This window comes from Miniopterus schreibersii (genome assembly GCF_964146895.1).
Source record: "Miniopterus schreibersii genome assembly, chromosome: 14".
Lineage (NCBI taxonomy): Eukaryota > Metazoa > Chordata > Mammalia > Chiroptera > Miniopteridae > Miniopterus > Miniopterus schreibersii.
The window spans coordinates 28721156-28745034 of NC_138114.1; the positions used below are offsets into that span (position 1 = coordinate 28721156).

Genomic DNA, 23879 nt, shown 5'->3' on the forward strand with positions numbered 1-23879 from the left:
GGAAGCCGCCCCTGCACCTCTCGTCCGGATCTCAGGCAGGTTAGTTCCTCCCCGAGTGTCCCGGGTCCTTTCAGGCCGCTGCCCGGCGCTGGGCTCAGAGGGAGCGTCCGAGTGAGTCCGCGCCGGGCCCTTTAGAGGAGCTGCTGGGGCTCCCGCGGCCTCCGCGACCCTCAGGGACAGTCCCTGCTGGTTTCACAGCCCGGAGCTGTGGGGACCTCTCTTCCTCGCCTGGAGCCCTGGGCTGGGGGCCTGCTGTGGGCTGGGACCCCTCCCTCCTCCGGGAAACCCCCACCACTGAGATTCCCTCCCGGATCTCAACCGCGGCGCAGGATGTGGGCCCGCAGCTTTGTCTCCCGGATCCAGCCCCGATCGGCCCGTGTCTCCCCCTCCTACCGTCTCGGTGCTCCTTCAGCTCCCTGGTTGCGGGGCTTCTGTGCAGCCAGGTCTCAGGAGGCTCTGAGCGATGGTGGTTCTGTGTTTTAGTTGTGATTTTGATGTGGTTGCGGGAGGCGGCGGGGGCAGCTGCTACCTACGCGCCATCTCGTTTCCTCCTCTCTGTTGTTTCTTGCACTTATTATATATCAGGTACTCTGCAAACTGCTTCACATATTTTTTATTGAATCAAAACTTACAAACAATAAATGGTCACCCTTTCTTAACAGTTTGTTGTATTTTTCATGTATATACTCCTGGATAAATTCTCTTGTATGTATAAACCCCCTTAACCGCCACGCAGATCAAGATATTGAAAATTCTGAGACCCCAGAAGTTTTCTTTAGAACTTCAGTGCTAAGATCCTACTTGAATGTGTAAAACTATCTTGACCACTATCAACATCGATTAGTTTTGTCTGTTTTTGAATTTCAAACAAATGTATTTATGCAGCATGCACTGTTTTGTAAACTGGCTACTTTTGCTCCACATAAAGGCTATGAGATCCTTTCATGTTGTGTGTTTCAGAAGTTCCTTTACTGCATTAGTGTTTAGATAGATGCAGTTTGTTTCTGATGTTCTGTTGATGGATATTTGAATAGTTTCTCGTTTGGCATCTGATGATTAAAGCTGCTAGGAACATTTTTTGATGGTCATACGCACCCCTTCCTATTTGGTATCTATGTACTGTTGATTGAGATTGTTGAGTTACAGGATTAGCATATGCAGAGTGGGGCAAAAGTAGATTTACAGTTGTTCATATGGAAAATAATACAATAATTAATAAGCAATAATATAAGAATAAACTCTGTATTTTGTATACTCACAACTGTAAACTTACTTTTAAAAATATATATATATACATATTTATTGATTTCGGAGAGAGGAAGGGAGAGGAAGAGAGAGAGAAACATCAATGATGAGAGTCATTGATCCGCTGCCTCCTGCACAGCCCCCCACTGGAGATCGAGCCCCCAACCTAGGCATGTGCCCTGACTGGGAATCGAACTGTGATCTCTTGGATCACAGGTCGACGCTCAAATGCTGAGCCATGCCAGCCATGCTGTAAACTTACTTTTGTCCCATACTTTATTTAATTTTTCTGCCACAAGTTTTTAAAATGTTTAAACCAAGTGGTAATTCCAGACATTAAAACATAGGACTTCAACTGAACCACACTCTTGTCAACACCAATTATTGTTAGTCTAAAAACATTATTTTAAATATTTCAGTAAAAAAGGGCTCAGAAGTAGTCCAGTCCTTGTTTTTCCAATAGATGGAGGCTCTGAGATATGAAGAGAACTAGTCAGATATAGAGCTGAGATTTAAATATAGGTTTATGTAAAACAAAGTTCTTAAACATTAACCTATAGAGCTTCTACTTACCTCAAATCAAAACAAAGTTCTGGAGAGCAGAAATATAATCACGAGAGTCCCATTAAACACACCATGAAATAGTTGTACTAATTGGCCTCCCTGTAGTCAAAAGTACACAAAGCTATTTCATTATTTCTTTATAATAATAATAATAAAAAAGGTTATATTTTGTGATATTTAAATAGTAAATTATATAAGAAAGGGAGAAGATTTTTATTGGCGAAATTGCTAAGCAATACCTTTTAAAATATATTTACATGCCTGTGATTACAAATAAAATTTCTTACGTTGAATTCCAAGACACCAAAAATAGATGAAAAATTTTCTTGTCATGTTTTAAGATGAAAAAATAAAGGGAAATATCTGTAAATTTGGAAAGCAATGGATAAATTATTTCTTTTACAACTACCTAATCTCGTCAACATCTGTAATCTCTCGTGAGGTAGACAAGATTGGTGTTCCCCTGTTGCCCTTTCATGTTCATTTAGTATCTATTCATATCTAGCAGGAGAGATTTCCATAACAAAATCATTTTTGTAGATAATTTTTTGATGATCGATTTACTATCTGTAAGCAATAAAGTGCTGTAAATCATAAAAGGCATATTTAAACTTAAGTTATAACCAGAAAGAGCACATGATGAATATGGAATATCATGACCAAATCATAAAGCTACTCACCCACTATCATGATATGGCCAATAACATTGGAAACAACAGTTGTCCCTCCAAGTTTGTTCTATTAGTGGTACCAGTTCAGTGTTCACAGCATAATAATCTCTTGAAAAGAGAAAGATAGCCTATGCATCTGCTTCTGTCACCTGAATTTCAGCTGGAGACCCACAAGGCCAAAAAGTGATAGACCCAAAGCCTCACCTAGTTAAGGGCAGAGCTTGGCATTGCTCACCTACCCTGTCCCAGCTGCCCACTTTCCAGGGCAGCAGGTGCGCTCTGGGTTCTACTAGTGGTTACACTGGTCCCAAACCCTGGTATAACGGGGCCCAGATCTAACATTGCCTTGTCATACCCACCGGGACAACTCCTGGAGCATGAGGATGAAGGCACTCCCCGGATGTTTCCACCACCCCAGAAGCCTGCCCTTCGCGCCTCACTTCAGGGCCAGGGGAAAACAAACCACAAGGGTACTTAGTTTCACAAATCTGATGAAAGCCCAGTGGGGTATACGCTTGGAAAGACGTCCCAAACTTGGCCCTGAAAGCTCCTTCCAGAGGAAGCCAGCTCTCAGCTGCCTACTCCTTCTGGGGTCCAAGCCCCATGCAGAAGAGGTCCTGGCATCCCTAACGTGGACTGTGTAGTCATCACCTGGGTGCCTGCTAAGTTAGGGATACAGTCAAGCTGTGACAGATCAGGTCCTTGCAACCTAGGCTGGGGCTCACTCCCACTGTGCCGAGCTTTACTTGTCAGCTGGTGGTGCCAGGTCTTGTAGGGACGAGTGGCTCTGGGGACCTTCTGGGTGGAATCCTGAGTTGGTCAGGAAGTTTCCCCCTGACTTTTTGCAATTGTGTTCATGCAGCAACGCTGTAAGAGAGGATATCCTCGGGGAGAGCGGGAGTCTCTGGACATCCAGGGCAAGGCTCCTTTTGGCTTCTGCAAGCATGACGCCTCTTCCTTGGACCCATGCCCGACCCACCTGCTCAAGGTGGAGCAGCCAGACCCCTAAGAGGGCCCTGCTGCTGCTGCTGGTCCCAGTGACACTGTGGTTGGGTGCTCACACTGCACCTTCTCTGCCTTGGCGGTCTCTAGCAGGTCAGGTTTGTCCCACTCCTCCTGGGCCAGCATCTCCCACTCCTGCAGGGGGTGCTGCTCCAGAGCTGTGGCAGCTCTTCCCCAGCTGCGGCTGGGCCTCCTCCCGGGCCGCTGTCTTCACTTCCACCACCAGCTCCGGGAAGCCAACCGCATACTCCCCACTTCTTGTCCTAGCTGAGCATATGGGCGCCCTCGGTCATTGCTATCTAGTGTCTGGAAGCGGAGCTCCACCTCACTTTTGCTTTGAAAGCCTCAGAAGGTTAAATGCTCTTTGGCCGCCTTCTTCTTGTCTGCGTTGTGCATAGTCTTGCTGAATGATTTCTTGACTTGAGTAAACACAAGTTCATTTCTACAAATTAAAGTTAAATGTCTCTCCTTCCAATAGAACCCCCCGCTGTTTTTTTCCTGTCGTTTTTTTCCACTGCTGTGTATTAACATAGTAGTAGTAATGATATAATTTTACATTTACTAAGGGGTTACTGTTTATTAGACACTGTTATAAGTCACTGACATACACCAATTCGTTTAATTCTACAGCAGTAGGAGGTAGGATGTGCTATATAGATCTGTTTATGGATAAAGAATGTAAAACCAGAGATGTTAAATAACCTGCCCCAAGTTTACAGCTATTCCATGACAGAGCCAAGAATTTTTCCAGGTTGTCTGGATTCAGAATTTGTGTTATGAACTAGTATGATATGTTGTGTGCATGTGCCGGTATATGTGTGTATAAGTGTGTGTTCACATGTGTGTGTTTAGGTGGTAAGAGAAGGTGGGTGTCTTAATAGTAGATAAAGAGAGTTAGAACATAAGGATAATTTCACACACTGAAGTTAGGTTTTTTGTATTATTTGCTTCTTACTGTGTCATTTGCTTTGTTTTGTTTACAGATATTGGAAAAATAAAATAGTGCACATGGTAGAATTACTAGCTTTGCAGTATACCTCCTACATTTGAAATGAGTGTCTCCATACCAGAAAAACATGACCCTCATAATGTCAAATATCTTCTTTTGCCAGGTTTTGCTATGCATTACACAACACCCACTTCATCATGCCAAAACTCTGGACTTTTCTCAATCACCAAAGACCTCTAAAGGAAGGACAGTTCTGCCAAAGAAAGTGATTTAAATGTAAATTTAGATTTAAATTCAGTGAGCGATAGGAGGTGGATAGTACATATTTAATAATAGCATATTGCAAACATTTTATTTTGACATCTAAAATTTGTAAATGTGATCAGATAATGCTTAAATGTCTCTTTAATAAAAGTTATTTTCTTTTCTAAAAAAAAAAATACTTCAAATCAATATTCAGCTTCAGAAAATTACAAAATAATTTTAGACAAAATTCCATATAACTTCTCCTTAAGTAGTTCAATATGAAATATATTATATAGAAATAATTATAATGACCTATGTGCAGTTATATACAAAATCACACTTGATTGGTGTTAGAGTCCTCAAATTTTGGTCTTCTCTACATGGCTCCAATTTATTTTATTTTATACCATTTTATTTTAGTACTCTCAGGTAATTACTATCATTGAAATAAAAATAGTTCTTTGCAACCAGCATGTGACTAAGGTTAATGCTCAAGTCCCTGTAAACAAGGGCTTCAGTGCACAGATGCAGTCCATAGTAGTTATGGCTCCAGATGCCAAATTTTTCTAATATAGGACTCAAAATGCGGTATCACTATAAACAGAAAAGAATAATCTCTTAGTTATCTTTTCTTAAGAGAGTACAAATTAAACACACAGTGTAAATGGAACTCAGTAAATTACTTTAGAAAATCCATTTGTTTAATAATTATAATCTAAAGAGTCTGGTGAACCCAATATTGTCAAATATGAATATCTTAAATACTATAAACATTAATATAAAACACCGCTTCATAACTAAAGATATTAGAATAGAAATTATCTTTTTTATGTAATATCTATTCCCAGTTTTTGTTTTCTCTCTTGTTTTTATAAATGTATTTTAGGAATTTTGTCTTAACAGGTTTCTCCATTTCAAATATTATAGCTGCAAAGAAACTATGATGTAAATGCTTTTTGAAGCCATTCTTTCAAAATGATTTTACACTTTCAGAACTAAAAACAAAGGCATACAATTATTTAAATGTGCTTACCAAAACCCAACGGATTGTAAATCGTAGAACTTCAGACTATTTTCTTTAATCCAGCATGGCTTTAAGTTGTCTTATTCTTGCTGCCTGAAATGGTATTTTCCTCAAGAATCTATCATCTTCACATATTTTAGGACTCAGCTTAAATATCAGCTCGCCAGACCATGCTGCCTTGCTACAATATCCGAATTAAGTCCCAGTTCCCAACCACAGTCTCTAGTTTAGGCCCTGGCAGTGATCTCTTAAAAGCCAGTTTTCTTCAAATTATGTTTTCTCTCTACATTTTTTCTGAGTGTATGGTCCTCCACCAATTGAAAGTGAAAACATCGGTTCCATAAATCTCTGAGGAGAAACCTAATAGCATCAGTTCTTTTAAGCGACTTCCCTCATTTTGGGGTGTGTTGGTGTGCAGTGGCCTGCAGGGTGGTTTGTGGTCTCAGAACACTGTGCGTAAGGACCAGGGACTATATGGCTATTTTGTGGTCTTCTAGGTAGAGCTGGCTGTCAGGTGTGTCATGGTGGAACCCAGCTATGTTCTGGGACCTGTTGGTGAGGTGGATCCAGGTCCCACGAAAACCTGTGGTCTGTCTGTTGCGTGGTCTGACTACTGTGGATATCCAGCCATTATAAAGATTTGTAGGAAGTTGGTTCCAGTGTAACTGCTGTGTGGTTCTAGTGGCCACAGAAGATAAAAGTGATTGGTTGTTGTAGACAATTAGTGGTGACACACCTTCACTGTCCTTTGTTGGAGCCTGCTATTTCTGTGGTGGTAGTTTCTGGGCAAATGGCCATTAGTTTCCTCTCTCTTTCTCTTCCTTTCTCCCTCCCTCTCTCCCTGTCTTTCTCTCAGAATTTTTTGAAGCCATCTCATGACTTGTTCCTGGCTACTTCTTCTCTGAATTTCTTCAGCAATTCACAGTATTATGCTTATTTATTAAATTCTACCTTAATTTACAGTTATATGTGGACAAGAGCCAACTGATCTCCTAGATTGGCAAACTCTCCAGAACAGGGATTTGTATCTGTCATTTTTCGTATTTTTCACACATTTTAGCTCAGTTTTACATTTTTGAAGTACTTTAATGGGCAGTATATAATTGAAATTGGTAACACTTTTCACATCTAAATTCCAAACTAAATTGTACTCTCTATAGTAAAAATAAGCAAGTACCAATTTTAAAAAAAGATTTCATGTCCTGATACTCAAGACACAGTAATATACCATTAGTAAGAATTTGAGAATATAATTCTATTTTTTTAACAAAGATCAAACTATTGTAAAATTGGGTGTTTTGGTTTCCATGATGTGTTGGCAAACTATAGTACAATGAATGAAATAAGAAAGTTTTGAATGTAATAATTCATATTTGGACCTGTTAACACTTAAATCAAAATAATTTTACATGGATTTAAAAATTGGTGCACATTTCTAATAAAAAATTAAACAGAAATTAACATCCAATCTCTGTACTAAAGAATAACTTTTCATTTTAAAGGATGAAAATTAAATGCTAATGAAAGAGATACATTTTTAGTGATAATCACTTAACATCTGTGTCAAATTCTGTAAGAAGCAGGTGTAGGGGAGACAGATTTTTGCCTCTGCCCTCTTAGGGTGTTTTCATCTGTACCTGAGAATTACACTGACATAAAACAGATGAACAGGAATCAAACATACACATTTATATAAATTTTACATGACATGGTAGCCCCAGTAACGAAATGACTCCTCAAAGAAATGGAGTAACTACGTACTTTTACAGTAGGTTGAACAGAGGTAAGTATGCAAAAGTAACAATGAGGGGAAGGTAACTGGAGATACAAATAACTTTAACAAGTTCCCCTGTATGGCATTCTCTTGGTCTCATGTTCTTGCTCTTGTGACTTTCCTTCTGGTATAGGGAAGACATCTGTCACATGGGAATTTCTTCTCCTGCTTTTAAGAAAAAGAAGGAAAGTTAGAGTGTTTTGCAGTTTTTCCAAGTCTTTAGCTCAAATAACCCTTATGCCAAAGTGCCACATTCTAAGGTGGTATATCCTGCCACCCTTCAAAGGCATACCACCACTGAGAAACTAAATTTATAAAAATAAAAGCAATATAATATAGCTAATATTTAAAAAGTTACACAATACAGCAGGTTCTCGATTAATATCATTTCATTCAAGTTTGTTTCATTATAATGTTGGTGAGGAAAGAACAAATTATTCCAGCCAGGGCCACTGTCTGTGTGGCATTTGCAGGTTCTCCATGTGACTTGGCTGGTTTTCCCTGGGGCTTTGGACCCCTCCCACATCCCAGAGCTGTGCCTGTGGAGTGAGCTGGCGTGCCTGCCTTGTCCAGTCTGAGTGAGCGCCGGTGTGTGAATGGCTCTGCAGTGGATGGGTGTCTTGAGCTGCTTGGAATAAGCAGGTTGGAAAATCATGATCTTATTTTTTTATTTATCTTTCGTAAGTGTATGTATAGTTCACACTTATTTTAATGTTTAACATAAGAAGGGTTTGCGGTCTTTACTTAAAAGCTTGGTGGTGTTTTGGTGACCAGAAATATGCCTTAGGAACTTCTTGTTTGTATCAGTTAGCCTGCGGTAAAATTGGTTTTGTCATGCATGTTAGAAACACGGTTTCTGAGTACCTATCCAATGTTAAATGAGGACTTACAGATAAAAGCAATGAATAGATTGACAAAATGAACAGCTTTAAGAAGACCAAGTTCATTAAAACCTTTAAGTACATACATATTTAAATTATCCAAATAAGAAATGTCATAAGTGTTTTGCTAAAAGATAAACTGAGGCATATTAATAATTTTGAGAGTCTATTGGAGCATTTATTGATTCCAATCTGGCAGTGCCCAAACCAGGAATAGTTAGGATAGGAGTGCTCCAACCATCAGGAGCGCAGGAGGAATTTTTATAGAGAAAAGACATATAACATAAGAAAGTTGTTGACTGGCTATAGCTTATAGCCTAGTGGCTGTTTGAGACTGGTTGTTCTTAGCCTTTGATTTTGTAACCTGAAGGTATTCACAAACTTAGATTTTGGTTTTTTTACATAGGCCACCAGGACTTGAGAGCCATATCAACCTAATGGCCTCCTTATAGAACTAATTTAGCAGTTTTCACCAATGAATTCATGCTCTTCTATGAGACTGGATAAATCTGGAAAAGTTGAAGAAGAATAAATGCCATGTAATTTTTTATAATCCTTTAAGAAAGGTATTTACATACTCAGTCCCCTTTACCCATATCGCTTCACATTACATAGACACACACACACTCATAGATATAATAATCCTTCTAACACAGAAGACAACTGGATTCCTGTTTTATCACCTTCCCCTCATAACAAAATAGTTCACTACGGTCTCCCTGGGGCTTTGCCAATTTAAATACAGAGATTTAATTGGCCATTGGAGCCAAAGAAAGGCATTAAAAATGTAGCCAGGAATTCTACAATGTTTATTTTTACCAATTACAAAGCATCATCAATATCTACAGAATTTTTGCATTTCCCTAGCACTTGTCAAATGTAGTTAAATGGCTGTTTCTATGGGAAAGTATGAGCTGGAATCTGAATGAAAGTACGCAACCTCTGGTCTCTGCAATATGAAGACGCTGACTCTTGCTTAAATTTGCATAAGACACATCTTTTTGTAGATCTTTATATTTTAAAGGCTTCCAGCACTTGTGAAGCTGTTTCCAACTTACAGAAGAACAATGCCTTTTTCTAATGAAAGCTTTCTCAAGCAAAGACAATCTAAAAGAAAACCATCTTTTAACTGTACATATATTTAAATCCTGCCTTTGTTTTAATGTACATAGGGCTTTCTCTCTGCTTTTTTGCACATTCGAGTTTTCTGTTACATTCTAATAATGCCATAAATATTCTATAAAACACAAGTTAAAAAATAGTATGTTCTGTGTGAGCTATCTCAGCAGGAAAAGGTAATGACAAGATGCATGCTCTTGAACTATGCTGAAAATAATTTCAGGGAGTTACTGTAGCATGCTGGGTATTAGAAGGCCTTTTAGATTTCCAACTGGTATTATAATGATTTATAATATCCAAAGGCTCTGAAGTGGCCATTCATTGAACATCTTGTTATGCAAAATAGTCACTGTGCTTTCTGCAAAGTCATGTATTAATCACTTTGGTAACAAACAAAACCCTGTTCACTTAGTAGTTTTTTCTAGGACTTCAGGCCTGTCTTTTACTAAGCTAAAACTATTTTAAAAAACCAAAGACCATGCCTTCATTTGAACATTTTCACATTCAAATTTATTGAGAAAAAAAAAAGTTGTAATATTTTGATTAGATGAGTACTCAGGTTTAAGAAATGATATTAATCAATAATTATAGTGGCCTAGAATTTATTTTCATTAAAAAATACATTATTTTTTGTTAATTAAAGTTCACTATCATATACAGGTATTTTTCTGAAATATAAATTTATTCTTGTGGTTGACAATACACATCTTATATTTCTAATGTCACTAAAAATAAATCAAATTTCTAAAGGTCTTTAAGGAAAACAAATGCAGTGTTTTAGTCTCTTGGGAATTTCTAGATTTTTAAGATGGTAAGCGGTTATAAAAATTGATTTCACAGCAACCAGGAAGAATTTATTATCTCCAAAAGGTTGACTTTAAGTGTAGTATTCAAGATGGTTCTGAAATTTAAATGGCTTTTATCTATTAGATTCAAGAAGGTCTTTTCTATTTTTGAGTCCTTATTTTATCTTTTCTCTCTTCCATTTTGTTTAAATCTACCACAGATGTGACCATTGTGCCACACAGTCGACACTACTCAGCCATTCCACATCCTGGGCAGCATGCTTTCTGGCATCAGTGATCAAATCCTTATTCACATAAAAATCCACTACCTAGTGGCTGCTATTAATTCTTGAGTTGAAGCCAATGTCTACTTCTGATTTTAAATTGCCTAGTCTTAAATTACTGATCTGCAAGACATTTTAGAAATCCTCAGGTCCAACATACTGACTTTATAAACTTGTGAATTAGAGGGTAGTTAGACAAAGAACCTTGTTAAATGACAAATAGCAAAGTGGGCTGAGACTCTCCTTGGTTTTTTCTTTCTTTCTTTTTTTTTTTTTTTTTTTTAACTCAAGTCCCCTGCATTGTATCACTCTGCCTTATTAGATCATGGACATTGAAATTTTATGAAACTGAATGAAGTTTTAGGGTGATGGTAGGAAAAATGAAACAAACAACATGAGTTATTAGAAATTTGAGAACACATCTTAAACATAGGTCCATTGGATGAAAAAGATAAGATGGAGAAATAGTAAATTTTAACACTGAGGTCTCATAGTGTATGAAATGCATCACTGGCTTGGCATAAGCTAGTGATAGAATGAAATTGTCATTTACAGAGAATGGGATTTGGAGGAAGAAGGGAGAGTAAGGAGCTTGGCATTGGCCATGTTAATTTTGAAATGACTATAGTCCTTCAAATAAAATCAAAACCAAGAGGCTAGAGGGATGACGCTGAAGATGCTGACTTTGGTGAAAATTGATTCTATAAGACTAGATACAAAATACCTAGAAAATCACTATACATAGAAAGGATAAGAGGTTTAAAGTCAGAGCCCTGGGACTTTCATCATTTAAAGGAAGAGAAATGAGAAGGAACCAGCAAAGATATGTGTTAAAAAGTGTAATTTTCAATAATTATTTGGTCTTTAAAATTATAATTATAAAGTATATTCACAGGCACATAAAATTAATTTTTTACATAATTATAATTTACATATGCTGAAATTATACAAACTTCTGTTTCATTCTTCCTCTGTCTCCTCACTCTTGAGGCATTAACTACTTTGAGTTCATTTGCAAAGCTTCAACAATTTCTGCTATATGTTATAACATGTGCAATCTTTACTCAGAAATAGTGGTGAATAACCTCCCTGTATTACCACATAGGCCCAAAGTGCAGTGCAAAATGGTTTGTTTAGGATGGGGCTAATGGTGGGTTCAGCATTATTCAGAAATGTAGAGAACCCCTAGGGAAAATCTAGCTATTTCTGTCTTTGAAGCTATACTTAGAACCCATGTACAATCAAGAAGTTACTGTAATAATTGTTTTCTACTTACTATGGTTATTTTGATTAAATAATTGAGAAATAAATTTTATTCCGTTTGTGTAATATCTTTTTTATAGCTGTTATTAAAGCATGTTAAAAAATTGATCTATGTCAAGTGTTTTCAAATGTGTTCCATGGAGTGTTAGAGTTGTACAAGAATGTCACAGATGCTACCACAAGGTCAGAGAGGGCTGGGCAAGTGGTGGTACAAATGTTGAAGGTCCTATCATACCCCATTGATAATTTGACTGAAAAGGTTCAACTGCTATATTTTATATGAAGATGTTAAGCTTATATTTTATTGTGAAAATAATGAATATAATTATTTTTTTTTAATTTTGCAAACTGTCCTATTCATTTTTTAAAGCTATTTATTCCCTAAATTCCAAAGAAGTATAAAATGTAATTTTATGCATTCCTTAATTTTTATTTTGTGTAGAAATCTATATACATATTCATGCAAGAACACAATCTTCAAAATTTCAATTGTATGTTCTCAAGTTTTATAATTCTATTTTCTCATGATACTACTTACTTGCTGCTATTTAATATAGATCATTTTAGAAGTACTATTTTAAAATTTTCATATATTTATCTCCATTTATTTAGTAGTTCACAAGCAATGCTTGGTTGTTAAAAACAAATCATTATTTTTGTTTTCCATAATTAAGTGCATCTGTCAACCTCATATATTCTCCAGAGTTTCAGGGAACCCTGTTTATGCATTTAAAAGAAACTATAACTGTTGCCTTCTATTTCTGTATCTATTTCTTCATATGTATATACTCTATGCAGTACCAGCTACAGAACTAAGAGCTATGAATAATTAAGTCCTTCAACGTTGAGGAAGAACTTATTAGCAATAAGTAGGAATATTAGCAATACTAAAAATGTGTTAAGATTTTATATTACATTATCTTAATATTATCTTTTTCTCCTTTGAAAAAGCATAAGTACAAAATTTGTACACCTAAGGAAATAATGGTATAGTATAATATTCTGAGAGCTAAAACTGTGTTGATTCAAAAGCAACCTTCAATCTTCATAGTTGTTCTTAATTGTCTTGGATCTATTTACCATATATAAAATACATTTTTAAAGTGCTGTTGAAGGACAATTTATATTGAACTTCCTTCTTAGGACTCTGGTCAAATGGCATAAAAAAAATTCAGGGAGAAATGCTCTTTGTTTTCTAAGTAAAGAATTAAGTTGGAACATGTATGATAGTATGCATTCTGAGAGTTACATTTTAAATCAGAAGTTGGCTGCTTCCAAAACTTACATTTATGACCACAAGATTTACTTTTCAGAATTTGCTATAATTCATCACAAGAAAATGAATTATTCTTATGTCCTGCACTTTAATAAAGTCTTTGGTTTTGATGTGGCCTTGATCAATGTATTCTATTCTATAGGAAAATGGAAATATCCTTCACTAGGAACAGTTGGAGTTGCCAGAACCGGTAATTGACAGAGGGACAAGACACAAGGGTGAGTAGTGGTTACATTTTTCCTGACATTGTATTATTTATATAATATTTTTCCATCTTTCAGGGGGAGCAATACATTGCATCTGCATTTTACATTCAGATCGTTAACTGTGTATGGAGTTTAACCTCTAGGCATTGCTCAACTCCTTTATGCAGATATATGTGTTCTGATTCATCTAAGCAAGAAAGAGAAAAAAGAGTTAATCACAGAGTTTGTAAAAGTTTATTCTCAGAGAAGTGAAACCTTCTACCCAGTTTAGATGTATTATTCTTCATTGACTGGTCTCCATTTCTTGGAGGACATTCTGGCAGTAAAGAAGTAGACACATTGCATCCATCATCATGTGTCAAAGGACCATCAGGTCGATGGCTCTTTTTGAACTTTGCTGTTTCACAAAACTGTAGCTGAGTATTATAGGCAGGAGTTTGACATTTTCAGGATGAAAATCAATTCTCTTTTATGTGTTTCTGAAGTGTGGCTTGTGCTTTGATTGTGGAAGAAGTGGTTTTGGGAAGTTTGGTGTAACAAAATAGGAATTAAGATAAAATTTGACTAATAAGAGCTTCAGTGAAAGCAAGGAGAAATATATTTGAGTGGTCTAATAATGTTTTAAATCCATAGAAGTAAAATCAGAAATAGAAACTTATAGGCATTGGCACAGAAATAGAAAATTTCTTCCAAATTGAGATAGAAATTAGTGAAATTTATATTTAAAGTTAAAAGTGGAACGTGATATTTCAAAATAACAAATGCTTTTAAAGAAGAAATACATAGTTGTAATTTGCAAAAATAAAGTGTGCATATTTATTTATGCCTACCCTCAATCCCAGATGAATGTAGGCTCCAGAAAGGTAAAGAACCTGTCTTTTTATCCACCATCATATTTATATCATCTAACATAATGCTACGGCATAGTAGGCACTCCATAAATATTTGCTACCTCAGTCTTCTAAAATATTAGAAATAACAATATGTTTAGAATGTCATATTTTTATTATGTAACTACAAATGTGCAAAAAGGTTTTGTGGGAAATTTCTAGAATTTTGAAAATAAGGAGTTGAAATAATTTTCTCATGTCAGTAATTATGAATTCAATTTTAAAAAATCTGCTCAAGCTTTCAAAGTGCTATAGGTGTTGTTTTATATACATAAGATGTGTCTATGTTAACTATATTGAAATGCACATGAAGCCTTATATTTCCAACAATAGCTTTATTCTGCATATATGCATATTTAAATTCTACGCAACAATATATTCCATATAATAATATTTTATGCAAAGGAACATGTAAATTTTAAAAGAAAATTATAATTCCATTTTATTGATGAGTGCACTGAAGTATGAAAGTGGTAATTGTAAAAAGATTAAGTTCATCTCCAAAAGTTTCTATTTATAGTTCAAGGTAAATTTCAATGAGTTTTATCTCTCAGACCATTCAAAGAAAATATAGGGTATATATCTTATTTTTGAAGAATTGTTCATATATTATTAACATAGTGATTCAGATTATTGCATATGTGTGTATGTATGTGTGGGTAAGTAGATGATTAAAGGATAGATAGATAGATAAATAGATCAATAATTCTAGCACAGTCTCATATCCAAAAGTTCTTCATTTCCTTTCCTTCCATATAATAAATTCTTTGAAGGGTGAAAATAAGTATTCTTCATGTGTATCTCCTCTACTCCACTTGTATTGTAGGAGTGTGTTCAAATGTTGACTAATAAAAACGAGGCTATTATAATTGTATTTCACTGGAGGTGAAAAGAATATCCTTAAACAAATATGAGACATATTTTAGTTTCCTCTTTTTGAGATTTTTAGGAAAAACATTTTTTTTGTCCTGACCTTAGTATAAAGAAAAATCTTTTTCTCTCCTTGACCAGTTTGTACATGCTCAGCACTGTTATGTAATAAATTAGCAAGAACACAATCCAGTTGGAAAGGACTTAAGTAATTTTGCAGAAAATTCTTCAATGTGTATTTCAGCCACCTATGTCTTCTAAGATGTTGCCTTCCTTATGCTCGGGTTTCATTACTTAACTTATTTTTATCTTAAAGCATTTTGTATATCTTATGTAACTATTTAAAATCATTTTTTGTAATTAAATATCATATTAAGAAAATACATTTGCCAGTAAATTATTCAGAGCTACATTTACATTTTTAGGTATTATTAGTTTTCTCAATTGTACTAATAGTACGAGGAAAGAAAACATTGACTGAAGAGAATATTTTAGAAGCCATCAATGAAAGTGCTCTGTAGTTATTAATACCACTGCCAAACTGGGGGTAAAGTTTCTTGAGTATGCTGACATATTCAGACTGTACTTGTCAGAAGATTTTGCTCCCTTAAAAGCTTAAATTGGGTAATAACAAGTAGGGAGACTGAGATGCAAACTGGCATCTGACTCCAAATGCAGTTGTTACTGCACCATATTGTTTCTCCTTTGATAATAGAAAGGCTTCAGGTCTGGGGTTCGAGTAAATGAGTTGTATGATTTATAAATCTGAGGTTGTGGATCTTTATATATTGACTTTACCTTTGTGAGATAATCTTAGATAGTCTAGCGTATACATGTGTCAACGAAGTACAGTTATTTTTATATGTTCTAATGGCTTTAATGAAGAGAATAACTCAGTGATTTGTGTACACTTCTGTCTCTGGGAACATAATACATTTTGATTTAGCATCTTTTTACATCGTCAATATGTTTGCTCAAGTTGAAGAAACATACTCTGTTTAAAGGGTTGTAAGTGAGGCAAACTGTATTTTCTATGGGAAGCACTGAGGTTGAAGAAAGCAAGAATTTAAGAACTGTAAGGAAATATAGAAAATAGTTTCTACATCTAACAGGGTTTATAATTGTGTAATTAATCACATTAATGTACCTAAAGCCTGGTATCTTTGGCTCCATTTAGATTAGATAAAACAGTTTTAAATCCAAGATCATAGATTCCCCCTTCAAGTTCTTTTGTGGCTGTTTTGATGTTAATGATCCACTTCCTCAGGTAATTGCCACCTAACTTGTTTATAGTACAAGGTATGCTATAACTTTTACCTCAAAGAAGCTTGAATGGTCCTTTAATCATGGTCCAGGGAAATTTGCTAAGTGGCTCAACTGTATCAGATAAAATCACTGGAGTAATAAGTGAATTCACAGAGAGTTAAATATTATCAGGTGAGGGTAATAGTTTAAAGGAAAAACTGCAATTCGGTTAATTTTTTTTCTTTTTTGCACTTTTCTAAAGCAGCATTTGAAAAACTGGTAATCCTTAGATCACTGGGTCTGAGATAGAAGCCATTAAAAAATATTCCTGTGGTCAAAAAAATGAAGGGGATGTCAAGGAAATGATATGAAAATTAGTAATACATAATAGGAATTAATGTAACACATAATAAGACTCATAGGCTTAGGGAGGACCTGCCTAAAGGAAACTGTTTACATTTTGTTTCTCTTACTTATTTGACTGATGACTTATTGCTTTTAACTTTCCCAATAACAAGGTTTTGTAAACTTTTTCTGTAAGGGGCCAGACAATAAATATTTGAGGCTTTGTGGGCTCTCTGACCATTGTAACTACTCAGCTCTGCTTATGTTGTACGAAAGTGGCCTTGGATCGTATGTCCAGGCGAGGGTGGCTATGTGCCAATGAAACTTTGCCAAAACAACCAGGGGCCGGGATTTGGCCTGGGCGCAGCAGTGTGCTCACAATCCCTGCTGATAACATGCAGACATGCTTTGGAAATCTTTGTTCTTGAGATGGTTCATTATTCATAATGACCAAACTCTCTAAAGGTTGTTTCAAGAACATAATGCACCCTCGTTCCTAACTGTCATTTTTGACAAGTATGGAACAGTAAGGAAGAGCGTGATGAAGGGAGTAACTTTTTATAGAGAAACCAGCGCTATTAACCCTGGTCCCCATGGCCGTCACACAGATATCAGTAGACTCTGGTCTCGGTACCGCACTGATGCTCGGAATCACACGCTCTCCCTGCCCTCAGTGAGCTCTATGGCCCAGTGGGAGAGACGGTGATAATTTTGCAGAGGGCTGGGAATGGAATTAGTACAGAAAAGAATGTAATAAAATGTGTAACGTTACTATCACATGAGCAGCAAAATTTTCCAAGAGGCTGAAGAGGAAAAACGATTTTCGTTACAAGTATCAGGCCAGGCTTCCTCTAAGAGGTCTTGCTGCAGATAAGATTAAACCTAGACCTCACAGGCCATGTTACAGAAGAGAGAGTAATGGGAAAGCACTGTTGCTGGATGGAGAAACATGAATAAGGCAAAAGCGGTGGCCTTGGGGAAAACATGTTCCTTTGGCAACAAAGAGTAAGTGGTAGAGCATGCAGTGTAAGACTGGAAAGTAAGTCTGCATTGACAAGATGCTGCATCCAACAGAAAGGCCAGGCCCCTGGGCATATGAGCCTGGTGGAGACGCATTTGTTCCTTGATGAAGGGACACTCATTTGCCCCCGTAAGAGTGATGTGCCTATACTGTCGGACCATGCTATTTACAGTATCTGTTCTGAGCCCTGACATAAAGCATGCTTAACATGCTTTACGTAGTTTCGGAATTTCAGGGACCAAGCGAACATTATCTGGATATTTCAGGACTGAGTCAATAAAGGTAACAAGAAAACCTACAACCCCCCTTCCCATCCCTCATCCTAGAACAAATTCAGAGTCTGGCCATCGCTGGCATGTTTTTGGCAGTGCAAACACGTCAGGGCTCAGGCCCGTCATCCCTGGTTGTCTTCACCTTGGCTTTGTGGTGGTAGGATAGGTACAGCTTTTGCAAAGATTGTGCCCAAACTTACAGCAAGAAGGGAAAGTCTGCACCAAAAGTGTGAACCCTCTTTAGTGTGGGAAAGCCAAACTTGCCAAAAGTACCAACCAGACTTTTCCACTTATGTTTTATGCCTTAGAAATGGATCACATGTTCCCTCCTTGCTGCAAGGAAAATGGTCCAAACAACTATTTGGTTTTCTTCTCTTAAATGTAGGAAATGTAGGGTGTAAGAGGTTTCAGAGTAGCTTTGCTTATATACACAGATAGCTATAGGAATTTTTAGTATTTTTATAAAAATTTTAAAATGTTGATTTTAGCCAAACTGTATTTTATATTTCTTCCCAAGATGAATAGCTCTAATCTGATAAATTTGTCAAGAGAGAAAAAGAAGAACTGTCCTTTGAAATAGGGTAAACAAAGATATATCAAATCCCAGTGATATAAATGCAACTTATTAGACTAGGATGTGACAAAATATTCAAAGCTTTCCCATTTGAAATTATATCGGCATCTTTTTAGACTTAATGCTTATTTGTGGTTTATGAGTGGTGTGTTATAATATGGAAGTGGTATAAAACTTCTGAGGACTTTCAATAAGAGGATCTCACTGAATGTGATCCCAAGTCCACCATTTACTAGCAGTTTGGCTGTACTAAAGTCATTTAGCCACACAGGACATCAGCCTCCCTTTCATCATTTCTAAAATGAGGATCATAATAATTGCCCTTCACACTGTGTAGGTTTGTTGCAAGTCCCAAATGAGGCGATATTTTTGAAATTGTTTCATCAACAGCAAAACAGCCTAAGGCATCTATCGCTCCCCTTTTTCTATCTCTCCCTCACATATATTTTCACCGATACAACTTTCCCCTTGAGATTTTTACATGCCATCATAGAGATATATTCAGGGCTTCGCTGAGAGTTTCTGTCACTCAGTTTTGGGGTTTTTTTCTACTTAAACCAAATGGAATCGGGTCATTAGGCGCTGCTTCTTTAATGATTACATCTATTTTTCACTTCAAAAGCTTTTCTCTCTAACCTCAGACACTCTGAAAGCCTGTCAGATATAATCAGCTATTATTCTGTTTGTCTGAACACTGACTTCATATATCAAAATTAGATAAACTGGTACTGGAGGCACTTTTGTTTTGGAATATAATTAATGGCTGGAATGACTTTTGGGTCATTAAGAATGAGAAGGGTTTTTCCTTACAAGGTAACTGAGGAGGAGTGGTGAATCTTTGAGATGTCTAAGGTCTATGGTCCTTCTTCCTCTCTTCCACTGACCCTTGTCTTATATCTGTTTACATCTATCACATGAATAAAATCCCATAGAATTAGTATGAACAGATTAGATCAGAAGTCCAACCAGCACTCATCACCACTGGTTGTCTCACAAGCTTTAAAAACTGAGTCTCTACTCTAGAAAAAAAGAAAATAAAAAATATGTACATATAAATTTATACATGATTTTAAATTTAAATTTAAATTTGAAGTGATAAGAGTATAATATATTTACCCAAAATTTGCATACATTTTATTTGTTTTAATGATTCTTCTATACTCCCACCCCTGTCTATAATTATGAGTCCCTTCATATATGTGTTAAGAGCCTTTATAGTGAAAGTAACACAATATAACTCAAATTAGCATAAACAAAAGAATAACTTTATTGACTTAGGGATCTGAAAGTCTAGAATTACTCTTTGGGATTAGGGAAAGGGTTAATGTAAGGGTGGGGTGTAGTGATATTTCCACCTTTCTGCTATGATTTCATTGGTGATGACTTAATTTTATGACAGGTTTCCTTCATGATCTCTGTCTAACCCATTTACTCTCCAGTTTTTATATGTTTCCAAGTCTGTATTCACAGCATTCCCAACAAAGTCGCTAATGCCTATTTAGCCCAACTTTGTCCCATGTCCAACTCTAACTCAACCAACCACTGTGGCCAGTGTTTATTGACTTAGCTTGGCTCATAAACAAGGTAACGATCAGCATGCCCAGATCACAGAGATTGGACTCTCGAACAGAGAAGGAAGGATGCCAGAGTGGCAATAAATAAAGTGCATTCTACTTCCATAATAAGACAACTGACTTTAAGTGTACATATACGCATATTCAATGTTTGTATTCTAAGTCCTGGTAATTTTGGTGTCATGAACTGTTAGGTTGAGCTACTTGAAATTGCTATTTGGAGGGGTCAAAATGTAAGAAAACAAACCAAACCAAACAGAAACAATGACTTTATATGGTTTAACCACATAGAAAGCAGCTTTTATAGAAAATTTAAAAAAATAGCCCGGCTGGGTGTGGCTCAGAGGTTGAGCATCAACCTGGGTTCCAGGTGATTGGGGTTCGATTCCCGGTCAGGGCACATGCCCGGGTTGCTGGCTTGATCAATAACTCTCTCATCATCGATGTCTCTCTCTCTCTCTCTCCCTCTCCTTTCCTCTCTTTGAAATCAATAAAGATATATTTAAAAAAAGAAAATTTAAAATATATATATATACATATAAATATATATTCTATACACATTTCTTTTTTATTTCATAGGGCATCAAAACCTATCCTGACCTGTTGTGAGGCTAATTTTGACTACTTATTCACTTAATATAGATATTCATGTTTCACTATAGAAATATTAATGTATTTGATTATGAGATACAGCTCCAGATCCCAATGAGATGTTATGTAATTTTCTGTATATGGAAAAAATTACTTTTTTTGAAAAATCTGCATATTGGCACCCACCTGTTAGCAAGCTTTTGAGAAAACCGGTGTATATTTATAATTGCAACAACATCCAATACAACCAAACCTCCCTGTACTTGTCTGTTGTTGGAGTGGTTATATCACTGCTGCATCCTCAACATACTCCCTTCTCTCCCATCCACATAGCAGAACCCCATCTTATCCTTCAAAATCCACCTCAGTCATTACTTCTTCCCTCACTCATCTCTCATCTTGTGGATATGGAAACGGACCCTTTAACATTTGTAGGAGGTGTTTTGCTTCTCTATTTATGTGTGTTGTTCCTACTAAATATTAAAATCTTTGAAAATTAGAATCGTGGGTTTTTCTTTATGGCATCGGTTCTTAGCATAATCTTAATACATAGCAGGGACTTCTTTGGTTAACATTGGTTGAACAATACATTATGAGAAATAATGTTTTAGTCAGCAAGAATAAACATTTTATCTTTCCCCCAAATACCTGAGACAGAGCTTTGTGGTGGTCAATATTAAATTTTTACCTCTCACTATTCCAAAAAAAATAAAAGTAAAACAATAGGGTATTCTCTTTTGAACACCTAACAATATATTCTACCTGTTTATTAACTGCTATCTAACCCACCAAAGAGGAAGTAGTTAATGACTATTATTCATATTCTTGTGTATTTTTATATCACCATCATTTATTAATCATAATGATAACATGAAGGAGAGGCTACATTTTTTACTACTTCCTTGTTTGAAGTCCTCTAATAGAATGCTCCAATCTCAACTCTACACGTTCCTACATTTTGAGAATACTTATGCACTTAAAATTTTTTAAAAAATTAGTAAATTGCTTTTTTCTGTCACTTATAGAAACAATCCTTCCATCCTTAATTATTCAAATAAATTTTCAATAGAATCAAAGTAGACATCTAGATTTGATATATAATAGAAATTACTCTATCATATAAAGCAATTGAAAGAGGAAAAACTCTAGCAAATTTGACATTTGTTTCTTCTGAGTTTTTCAGCTCTGAAAAAAAGATATGGTAGGATCTCATGGAGGGCAAAACAGCATCTGTAGATTTGCTCAATACACTCATTCTTGGCTTTATTCAAAAGCACCATCCTACTATTTACTATTAGATATTCAATTTATTTACTTCAGAAGGGTGACAAGGTACATTGACTGAAAATGTGAAATTGGAATTCTGAAGAGTCTGTTACCATTCAAACATGCATTGCATTTGATTTTCTTGTTTTAATATTCAACAACTTCAAAACATAACTGAGAGCTCTTGGCTTTTCATTCCTGCTGTGTGAAGCATTAACAATATTGTATTCACTGCTTGTGTTTTCTTTCTGAGCAACTACTAGTAAAACTTGGATGCCAGTGACAGGTAACATTTTAAAAGATACATTCACATTTATTTCTGTTTCTCTACCATCAAGGAGTCATCCCACATAAGTAAAATATCATGAAATTCGTATTTTTAAGTTGCATACTGTCTTTGCAATGTTGTGTATTATTGTCTGTTGCTGGTTAACAGACTATATAATTTACCCCCTCCAGTTGTGATATTATGTCAAACATATAGCTTTATTATGTGCATTTCATTGAGTCATTTGCTTATGGCTTATTTTTGTGCAAATGCACTGTAACTATAAAATAAGGATCATTGTGTTTCTTCGGGAGCACACCTATAACTGCATTTTGGAATTTAAATGATTACATTATCAGTTGCTGTTTATTTTTACTTTGATGTTTCCAGAAGGCAAATAACTTAAAAATTAGGCACATTTTTCAGAAAATTTGTTTTAGCAGGTTAACTGTCTTGTATAAAATTGTCTTTATGCTATATTCCAGGAACTAAAATTCTTCTGTCATTAAAATGCTTTTCCTGTTCCAAACTCCTATGGATCGGCAGGTTTAGGAGACATCTATAGCCTCTACAGCATCCATTCAGCCCCATCTCTGTCTGTCTTCCTGCCCAGATTGGACTTGGCTTTTCCAGCATGTAATTTGGATGAAAATGCTCTCAGTGTCATTTTTGGGCCCTGAGTAGTTTAACCAATAGATGTAATTCAGTATGTGCATAACATCCTCTTGGCAGTAATTCAAGAGTGAGAACATGATGCCTTTCAGGTCAGTCAGAGTCAATTGGTCTCAACTCTGGGGCTTTGAATCTAGAATAGAACATGATATCGCATGGACCTGTTGAAGTCCTCTTGGACATGAGCATAGCAGAAGCGGATCTGGAAACAAATGAAAGAGAAGGGTATTTCGCCCTGGTCGTAACTTTGAAACTACTCAATAAATAACTGTCTGACGACTTATATCAAGAACCTTCAATTATATAAAGCCATAACTGACTAAACCAATTTTCATTGTTTCTTTCTGTCACTTTCGATAGAGATTCCTAACTTACATAATGAGCTGCTATATTTTGAGGGAGTTGAGTTTTTTGCTGTCTAATAATGTCTGTTCTTATCAGAAAGTATCCATAAGATGATTTTACTTCATAGCTATACTTTATAGCTTCTGTCGCCTAATTTGAGATTGTATTATACCTGTAAGTGTATGCCTTTTGATGTGTTATGTCATATCTATAGGCCAGATTTTAAGACTTTCACTGAATATAGATAAATTAATTTTTACATGAAAAGTATTGTGCTAGAATTATACTGAGTATTTTAAAATTTATTTTCATTTATTTTCAATCAATTCAGAAGTACTCATTGAGTGAGAGACTGCTTCATTTTTAATACTTTCAAATAACCATTAATATTTTGGTAGTTTAAATTAGTATCAATTGTCTAAATATATTGGAATGTGTTCGAGAAATATCACCTGTCTCTTTAACAAGCCCATTTTATACTTGCATTTATTATTTCTTAATTCTGAGAGAATTACTATCAAAAGCTAAACTGAATCCTGAATTCCAACCAGAATATAACAAAGCTCATATGTGGACAGTAACAGACAAGTTTTCCTACGTTTTATTATTTAGCTTCTAAAATGTAATCAGTGTTTATCTTGAAATTCCATCATTAAC

General features: G+C 35.9%; 1 protein-coding gene across 1 annotated transcript in view; it reads left to right on the plus strand.

Annotated features, from left to right (window-relative positions):
* Window positions 1-23879, plus strand: part of PCDH15 (protocadherin related 15) — a 904849-nt gene that overhangs the window by 197586 nt on the left and 683384 nt on the right. Inside the window, exon 3 of the mRNA XM_081159054.1 lies at window positions 13226-13301. The gene's annotated coding sequence lies outside the window, so the exon portion shown is untranslated. The remainder of the gene's footprint in view (window positions 1-13225; window positions 13302-23879) is intronic.